Source organism: Panulirus ornatus, chromosome 47, assembly GCF_036320965.1.
Source record: "Panulirus ornatus isolate Po-2019 chromosome 47, ASM3632096v1, whole genome shotgun sequence".
NCBI classification, from domain to species: Eukaryota; Metazoa; Arthropoda; class Malacostraca; order Decapoda; family Palinuridae; genus Panulirus; species Panulirus ornatus.
The window spans coordinates 163750-172866 of NC_092270.1; the positions used below are offsets into that span (position 1 = coordinate 163750).

General features: G+C 36.3%; 1 non-coding gene across 1 annotated transcript; it reads left to right on the top strand.

Annotated features, from left to right (window-relative positions):
* The first annotated feature begins 3795 nt into the window (after nucleotides 1-3795).
* TRNAA-GGC (transfer RNA alanine (anticodon GGC)) lies at nucleotides 3796-3867 on the top strand. Its single transcript has one exon. It is a non-coding gene; the product is annotated as a tRNA-Ala (tRNA).
* The last annotated feature ends 5250 nt before the right edge of the window (nucleotides 3868-9117 follow it).

The following is a 9117-nucleotide window of genomic DNA, read 5'->3' on the forward strand; positions in this document are numbered from 1 at the left end:
TAATGATGAAATCAGATAAATGATAACTTACTATAATAATATAACGGTAAAACATTCAATACAGTTGCGTCTTCCAATAAAACAAGCCCCAATATGGTCTAAATATCCCACATACCGGGGGTTACACTGATTTTAAAAGAATTAAACTCCCCCGAACCATGATTTTTGTCTTGATCGTCCTTGTAACAGTATTTGAGCCTATATTTTCATCTTGGTCTAATAATGTTTAGTTTTCGTAACCATTACATGAAAAAAAGTCAACATGTTTTTCAGGAAAAAAAAGTTTTTCCCAAATTTGTATGTTTTTCATTTACGATTGGATGGAAGGATCCCGGGGTTTTAGTGTATATCTTGTGTCCCAAACCCAAACCCTTTTGCTCTGTTGGTTCCATCGCCTTCTCTGGGTTAGTCTTGTTTTATGGAAAAAAAAAAGATAAATGTTTTTTTCGGGAAAGCGGGACTCGAACCCGGGCCCCGGAAGACGGACAATAAAATTTGAAAGCAGCGCCTTAAAACCACCCGCCATCCTGCCAGTGAGAAAATAAATTGTGAAGTTCTCTCTAACTTACTAAACTGAACAAATTCCAGGAGCAAATGTATAGTATATACTTATAAGGTTAAGAGACGGGACAACACGAGTGTATAACTTCTCTCCCATAATGCACAAATATAAACACACACACACACACAAAACACACACACAGAGGCGCCAGGCTGGAGGGCGGGCATCGGAACGTCACAGGCAAGTCCCTCCCCCCGCCAGATCCAACATGTGTTGTGTCTGGTGATGGCGGTTCAAGATTTCCCACATTTATATTGATCTTTACATTATCATCCACTCCCAAAGTCACCTGGCATTCTTGGTGTTTCAACAACAGACGTGATATATGCAACACCAGGCAAACATTTACCATTAATCTGATAGGTTAATTGTGCAGAATCAAGAACCAGTGAATTCATCGCCGCCAATAAGTAAGTAAGGAAGGTGACTTTAATGATGATAAATAACGACCTGGTATGGCTGTGTCTACACACTACCGCCATCTGGTCCAACCTGGTACTACGAACCTTAACCTTAAAGTGGCCCACGTAAACGCGAACTTTAAAATCTATCCATTTAACTGTCATTCATTAATTAACATTTAATCACCATCTTTTAAACGTAAACCTTCCACTTGCATTATATTAACAAGTACTCTAAGATACGTCATATAAACACAAGGTTAAAGCTGAAACTCGAACTTTTAATCCGTCAATTTAACACCTACTTTTACAATTAGCAAAAAATGCGAATTTTTAACTCCGCCAAAAAGCAGCTTGTGTATGTAATGCTTCATTTAATTGAACATTTTTAAAGTCAGTTAAATTAATGGTATCCTTTGATGTTCATCATTAAAACATAAACTATGAACTCTGTCTCTAGAACTAAGCACAAACTTTTACGTTCCATCATAGGAAAGGAAAACTTGCAAAATCTATCAAAATTCGTCACATAACGCGAACTTTTCAACCCTTCCCATTACCTGGGCCACTCTTCCCTGGCTGCCATTCATATTTTTCCTTTTAAACATGACTTTATCACACTTTCATTCATTCCATCATGACTTTATTACACTTTCATTCATTCAATCATGACTTTATTACACTTTCATTCATTTCATCATGACTTTATTACACTTTCATTCATTCATCATGACTTTATTACACTTCATTCATTCATCATGACTTTATTACACTTTCATTCATTCATCATGACTTTATTACACTTTCATTCATTCATCATGACTTTATTACACTTTCATTCATTCATCATGACTTTATTACACTTTCATTCATTCGCATCATGACTTTATTACACTTTCATTCATTCATCATGACTTTATTACACTTTCATTCATCATTCAATCATGACTTTATATTACACTTTCATTCATTCATCATGACTTTATTACACTTTCATTCATCATTCATCCATGACTTTATTACACTTTCATTCATTCATCATGACTTTATTACACTTTCATTCATCATCATGACTTTATTACACTTTCATTCATTCATCATGACTTTAATACACTTTCATTCATCATTCATCATGACTTTATTACACTTTCATTCATTCATCATGACTTTATTACACTTTCGTTCATTCATCATGACTTTATTACACTTTCATTCATTCATCATGACTTTATTACACTTTCATTCATTCATCATGACTTTATACACTTTCATTCATCATTCATCAACTAGTTCGTCTCACTGATATTCATTCAATAAACTTCATTTGTGCATCTCATAGTTTTTTACCGCCATGTTGCATGTTTCCTTAAGGTTTATAATTCTTTGTGTATTTAATAATAGAAGATTCAGTGATATTTCTCGTGTACTGAGTTAGAGTTAATAACTGAGATGGCAATTATAATCTCTAACTCCAGTACCACGAGAAATATCATTGAATCTTCTATCATTAAATGCACAAAGAATTATAATCTTGATATAAGTGATTGTCTATACAAATTGCATAAATTTAGTGTTGATAAAATTTTGTAAGGAATTCATCTTGTCCACATAATTAGTTTATATACCTTGTTGTCTGTCTCGGACAATCACATGTTTACCAAATGGCGTACTAGCTACGTCACTTCGTTGTATATCAACTGACTGTTATATGTCTCTCTTGTGTCTCCCCTGATGATGTGTGGTTATTACATGAAAGTGCACTTGGGAACCTGTCATGTTTCATTTTCCCCCTGGACTCATTGGAATATACTTGATCACGCGCAAAATTTGTGATCCTTTCCAAATATACATATATATGTATAATATATAATATATATAATATATATATATATATAAATAATATATATATATAAATATAATACAATTTATTATATATATAATACATTATATATATAATATATATATAATATATATATATATATATTATATATGATAATATATATATATATATATATATAATATATATACTATATATATATACATATACGTTATATACCTTCAGTATGTTTACTTTCGATAATGAGAGACATAAGAAGGAGCCAAACAAGTAAATTTCGTCAAAGACATCTCTCTTTTCTAAACGCTGCCTCGCAAAGATTTTCATTAATTCAAATTGAAGAAACAGATGTATATTTCTATTGTCTGGGTTAGCTACAATGGTCAGAGCGTGAGTCTCACACACTCAAGTCGTGGGTTCGAGACCCACACCAACATATTTTTTGTCTTTTTCTTTTTCATTTTGTCCGCATCACATGTGTGCAACATTCAGTATGTTCGTCCAACGTTATAGTGAAGATCTCACAATAAAAATTGGGGTTTTCGACCTTATCTGAAAGAGTCAGGTCCACCAAGACGTCCTTGAAATCTTCCAGAAGCTTCTGGCGATCCCCTCCAACTGCTGGGCACATCAAGTTAAACATGGGCCCGACAATCGGTTGTGGAACGACTAATCTGCTTCCGGTAGTTAGCAGGGATGATAATGAGGCTCTGCCTCATACCAGGTCACTTAGTTCCAGTCTATTGTTTAGTTTCCATCTATTGCTTAGTTCCAGTCTATTGCTTAGTTCCAGTCTATTGCTAGTTCCAGTCTATTGCAACGAAAATAAAAAAGTAAAACTCAATTCTTCTGGAAAATTGAGAGGAAAACACGACAGCAACATGGAGATTTACGCTGTGGTTTATTTTGCCGGCTAGTCGGCAACGGTCGTCAAACAGTATTTTTGCCGTGGTAATCTCAGTGCTTTATATAATACTAGTCACAAAATATTTCTTGGGGGCGTAGCTCAGTGGTAGAGCGCTCGCTTGGCATGCGAGAGGACCCGGGTTCAAACCCCGGCGCCTCCATTTTTTTATTTGGGAAATTTCATTGTTTTCAGTCTTGTACATATGATATATATATAAATATAATATATATATATATATATATAATATATATATATATATATATATATATATCATATATATGCATATATCGTCCAATCAGGGAGTTAAGCAGCGTTGGCTGGTTAGTACTTGGATGGGTGACCGTCTGGGAACACCAGATGCTGTTATCCCTGGTGATAGGGAAATAAAGAATACTTGCCTCGTAATTCCCTGTTGTCGTACAAGGCGACTAAAAGGGGAGGGAGCGGGAGCTGAATCCTTCCTCTCATTTTCAATTTTCCAAAAGACGGAACAGAGAAGATATAACAGATATTGTAAAGATGTAACTAATATAAAGATATAAGAATGAATGGAAGATACGGATGTAGCTGAAACAAGGAGTAATGAAGATTAAGGTGCAATGAAAATTATTCTGTATGAAGACAAATATGTATGTTGAAATTCTGTATTGAACATCAAGAAGTAATGATAATGATGAGAGTGTAGTGACGATGAGGGTTTTAGTTAGGAGTGGTGACAATTGCCTTTATAATGCTAATAAGGAGGTAACACAATGAGGAACACAACTTTCCAAAGCTACGTTCAAGTCAGACTTTGAACTAAGTTCGGTAAACAGAAGTGATGATGTTAAGATGAGAGTGTAGTGAGGAAGAGCATAGTGATGATAAGGATAAGTGTCAAGAAGTTGTAGTGAAGATACGAATGTAGTGAAGATACGAATGTAGAGAGATAAGGGAAAATCAAAAAGTAAAGTTTTATTCAAAATGATTATGTAGTGAAAGATTAGAACTAAGTGAACTTAGGAGTGCAATGATGATGTATGGTAAAAATAACGGTGTAGTGAAGAAGAGGGTATAGCGAAGATATAATTTAGTGAGATAAGTTAGTAGTGAAGATACACTTTAGTGAATATGAGGTGTAGTGAACTCAACCTCATTGATCTGATCCCCCCAAATCCTCCAAACTACGTTCAAGTGGCGGATCCAAAGCCGACCGAAAAAGCTATTTCTCTGTGTATTATAGTGGGTGGTGGTGTGGTGTTAGGTGTGTGTGTAATCATATATTTGCCTCGTGGAGCCCCGTGTAAGTGTGTTGTTGTGTGGAGCGGGAAAAATCTAAAGCATTCCTTGAAACGAGCTTAGTCAAGATAAGGTCAATGAAGATAGGTTGTAGTGAAGATCATGATAAGCCTAAGGGCTTGAACGTACATTTTGGTCAAAGGCATCACCAGTACACCCTGGCCAGCATTAAAGTTTATCCGTACACAGACACACACACACACACATAAGTATATATATATTCATATATATATATATTATATATAGTATATATATATAATATATATATATAATATATATATATATAGTATATATATATATATATATTATATATATATATATAAATGTATATACTTACACTGTGCCAGAATGCATTAACTAAAGCTCATTTGGTGAAATCGTGTTTCCTCACATTAGATGTATCCCAGATTTCCTAAATTCTTCTCTTTGGTCTTTCATTTCTATGTTTTCCACTTGTCTTTCTTCAGTCGAAGTGATTTACCGTTCATGTTTTAGATTAAACTATATTTGTCAATTTACCAATTCCCTCTCCCATCTCATCATGACGCTTCTTATTGTTCTTTGATTTGAATCCTCAGTTTTTCACCTCTCCTTCAACGTGATAACCTCTGAATCTGTGAGAGTGTAATGACCTATTTTTGACTGTGTGAGGAGAGAGTTCTACACTCGTCAGTCCAAATATCTAGAACATTCCGTTACTATTATACAACTTGTATAGATTTATGTATGGTGTCTGCCTTAACCATGACCTCATTCTTCTTATTCCATTCATCAACCACTCTTATATAAACTTTAAAAATTACTTCTCTGAATATATTTGAACAATATTGTCCTAATTTTTATGCTATGTTCTCTAGGTCTGTGTGTGTGTGTGCGTGTGTGTGTGGTGTGTGTGTGTGTGTGCTATTTCTCAGAAAGTAACTGTGTACTATTCAACAAGGATTCCCAAAAGCCCCTTTACCCCATATCCTTTTATTTCGATGCTTGAAAATGGCTAATTTTCGTCAAAGTGTTTTTTGTCTTATTAGTATTTATAATGATTTATTGATTCAGAAAGTATTGTATTTCGAAACTATTTAGATCCTTCAACATCTCTAGCCATCTTCACTACAACTCTCAACACCATTGGCCATCTTGAAATATTATCTTCGACACCTCTAGATTTCCAAATAATGATCGCAACAAAACAAATGAATCCGTCTACATATCCGGATTTGTATGGGATTTAATCGGGAAATAGATCTGGTTATGTGACGTCACATAACCTAGGGTATATAAGGCCGGGGGAGAGAGAAGTGTAATTCATTTGAGGATGGACTCCGTACCGACAACATCTCCTCTCACACTCCCGCAAAAGAAAATTTGGTAAGTGCACCTCAGGCCGAATCAAAATGAGCGTTCCAGTTGTAAAGTTGACCCAGAAGGATGTAAATGACCTGGTGGTCATGAGAGAGGTGGGTCGGGGAGGCAACGCCAAGATTGAAAGGGTGTTGTTCCGTGGATCGTGTTGCGTCATTAAAAAAACCCTTCTCGACGGAGTGAGTTCGAAAAGTCTTAGGGATGAAGCCGACATTCACAGGAGACTGGCTGGGGCTGGAGGAGCCCCTCTCCTTCGAGCAGTGTGCCGCAATCCCCCACTGATCATCTTAAGCCACACTGGCCAGCCTTATGATAAGTTCATGAGAACATGTCGGTCGGACAGAACTAGTCGAATCCGCCATCATGGTCGCTCGTCGGGCTGATGGAAATCCATAAGAAAAAATTGTCCATAAATGACGTCAAGTCGAGAATGGGGACCGTGACGATGGTGACAAGCCAGAGTTTCACATCATCGACTTCGGCTTGAGCGTTAAGAAGGGAAGCTGCGTTGAGTACAATGTTCCTGCCCCTGTGGTTGGCCCCTGAGGTCAGGGAGCGCAAGCCGGTCTCCCCAGCCAGTGACGTCTTCTCTTTTGGGCATCTAATGAGGCACAGGGTGTCCATCCTGGTCAGGAAGCAGGTGTGCGGGAAAGCCTCCAGGATCTTTACCAAACAGCGACCCACAGCGACCCCTCAGAGAGACCAGCTCTGCCACTTATTATTGGGTGAGCTGAAGAAGGTGATGAGGTCAGTCCGCCGGAGGCGTACCAGAGGAGGGGCCAACGGAACCAGAGGAAGGGCAGGAAATGAGGTGCCCTTCCTCAACTATCTACCTCACAATAACAACTTTTTTTTAAAGAGGAAATTTACTTGTAATATAATGGGAAAAAAACTTTGTTTAGAGGAAATTATTAGTTTTACATAGCTTAAAGCGGGGATAGACCTTTATTTTAGAGGAAATTAAAAAAATTTATTTAAAAATGGGAAAAAATTATGGAACTCGACATGCAACCACCTCCTCGTGGTGAGTTCTGGGTGATAAGAGATCAAACATCTCTTATCACTAAGAGTTGCATACAAACGTATTTCCTGATAAGTAAAAGACAACTGGATAATGTTCTTATGATGTTAAATGTTCTTAGAGTCTGGCTAGTGTTATCTTGGAGGTCTTCTATCCCCTACAGCCGGGCTGGGCCCAGACGGTATCATGGACAACGATAAATGGTCTTAGCCAGCTATCATGGACAACGATAAATGATCAAGCCTAGCCATCATGGTAAATGATAAGATGAATCTTAGCCTTACTATCATGGACACGATAAATCATATTAGCCTATCATGGACAGCGATAAAATATTAGCCTAACCATTATGGACAACGATAAATGATCTTAGCCTAACCATCATGGTAAATGATGAATGATCTTAGCCTTAACTATCATGGACTACGAAAATGGTCTTTAACCCTACCATCAAGGCCCATTTTCAGTCGGTCCCCTCATAAAATTTTCATGTTTTTCTAATATCATTATAGTTTGAACCTTATAAAAGACTAACTTGGGTTTTAGTTGTATGTTTTCATACAAAAAAAATTGAAGTGTCCCCAAGAATTTTGAAATGGCAATTTGACTACTTAACCCTCGATGTTAGTGGAAAACATGTGAGATAACCACGACTGAGCACTTTCCCCGTGTGCGTGAATTTATTACCTTCCTTTTTCCCCCTCTCTCTCTCTCTCTCTCTCTCTCATCTCTCTCTCGTCCTCTCTCTCTCTTTCCCTTTTCCATCTTCTCTCTCTCTTCTCTCCCCTCCTCCCCTCATCAAAATATTCAAAATTTTGAAATTCAATGGAGCCAAACTTCTGAATTTACGTCTGTCTTGTAAAGTGGATCGTAGGGGTTTTTAAAGGATATATATATATATATATACAATATATAAAATATATATATATATATATATATATATAATATATATTATATATAAATATAATAATATATATACCCTGGGGGTAGGGGATTAAGAAACATCCCACGTATCCCGCGTGTCCCTAGAAGGACAAAAGGGGAGGGAGCGGGGGGCTGGAAATCCTCCCCTCTCTTTTTTTTTTTTTAATTTTCCAAAAGGGAAAGGGAAAAGAGGGGCCAGGTGAGGATATTCCAAAAAAGGGCCCCGTCCTCTGTTCTTAACGCTCCTCGCTATCGCGGGGAAAAGACGAAAAGTAGAAAAAAAAAAAAATATATATATATATATATAAAAATATATATATATATATAATATAAAATTTAAAATATATATATATTTTATAAAAATATATATATACATATATAAAATATATATATATTATATATATATATATATATATATATATATATATATATATGTATATATATAATATAAATAAAATATATATAATATATATATAATATATATAACCATACAACATGTTGGAAACCACTATTTCCCCCAAATACCCATTTTTTGCTTTTCCGAAAATAATGTTCCGACTTCCCAAACACATTTTTAAAGGCCCCCAAAAAATTTCCGCCCCCTCCCCCACCCAATGATCCACTTCCGCTTCCATGGTTCCATCCGCTGACAGATCCACCCCCAAAATATCTAAAACCTTCATTCCCTCCGTTTTTCCTCCTTTCAAACTCACCTCCCAATTGACTTGACCCTCACCCCTACTGTACCTAATAACCTTCTCTTATTCACATTTACTCTCAACTTTCCCTTCTTCCACACACTTGTACCAAACTCAGTCCCCAGCTTCT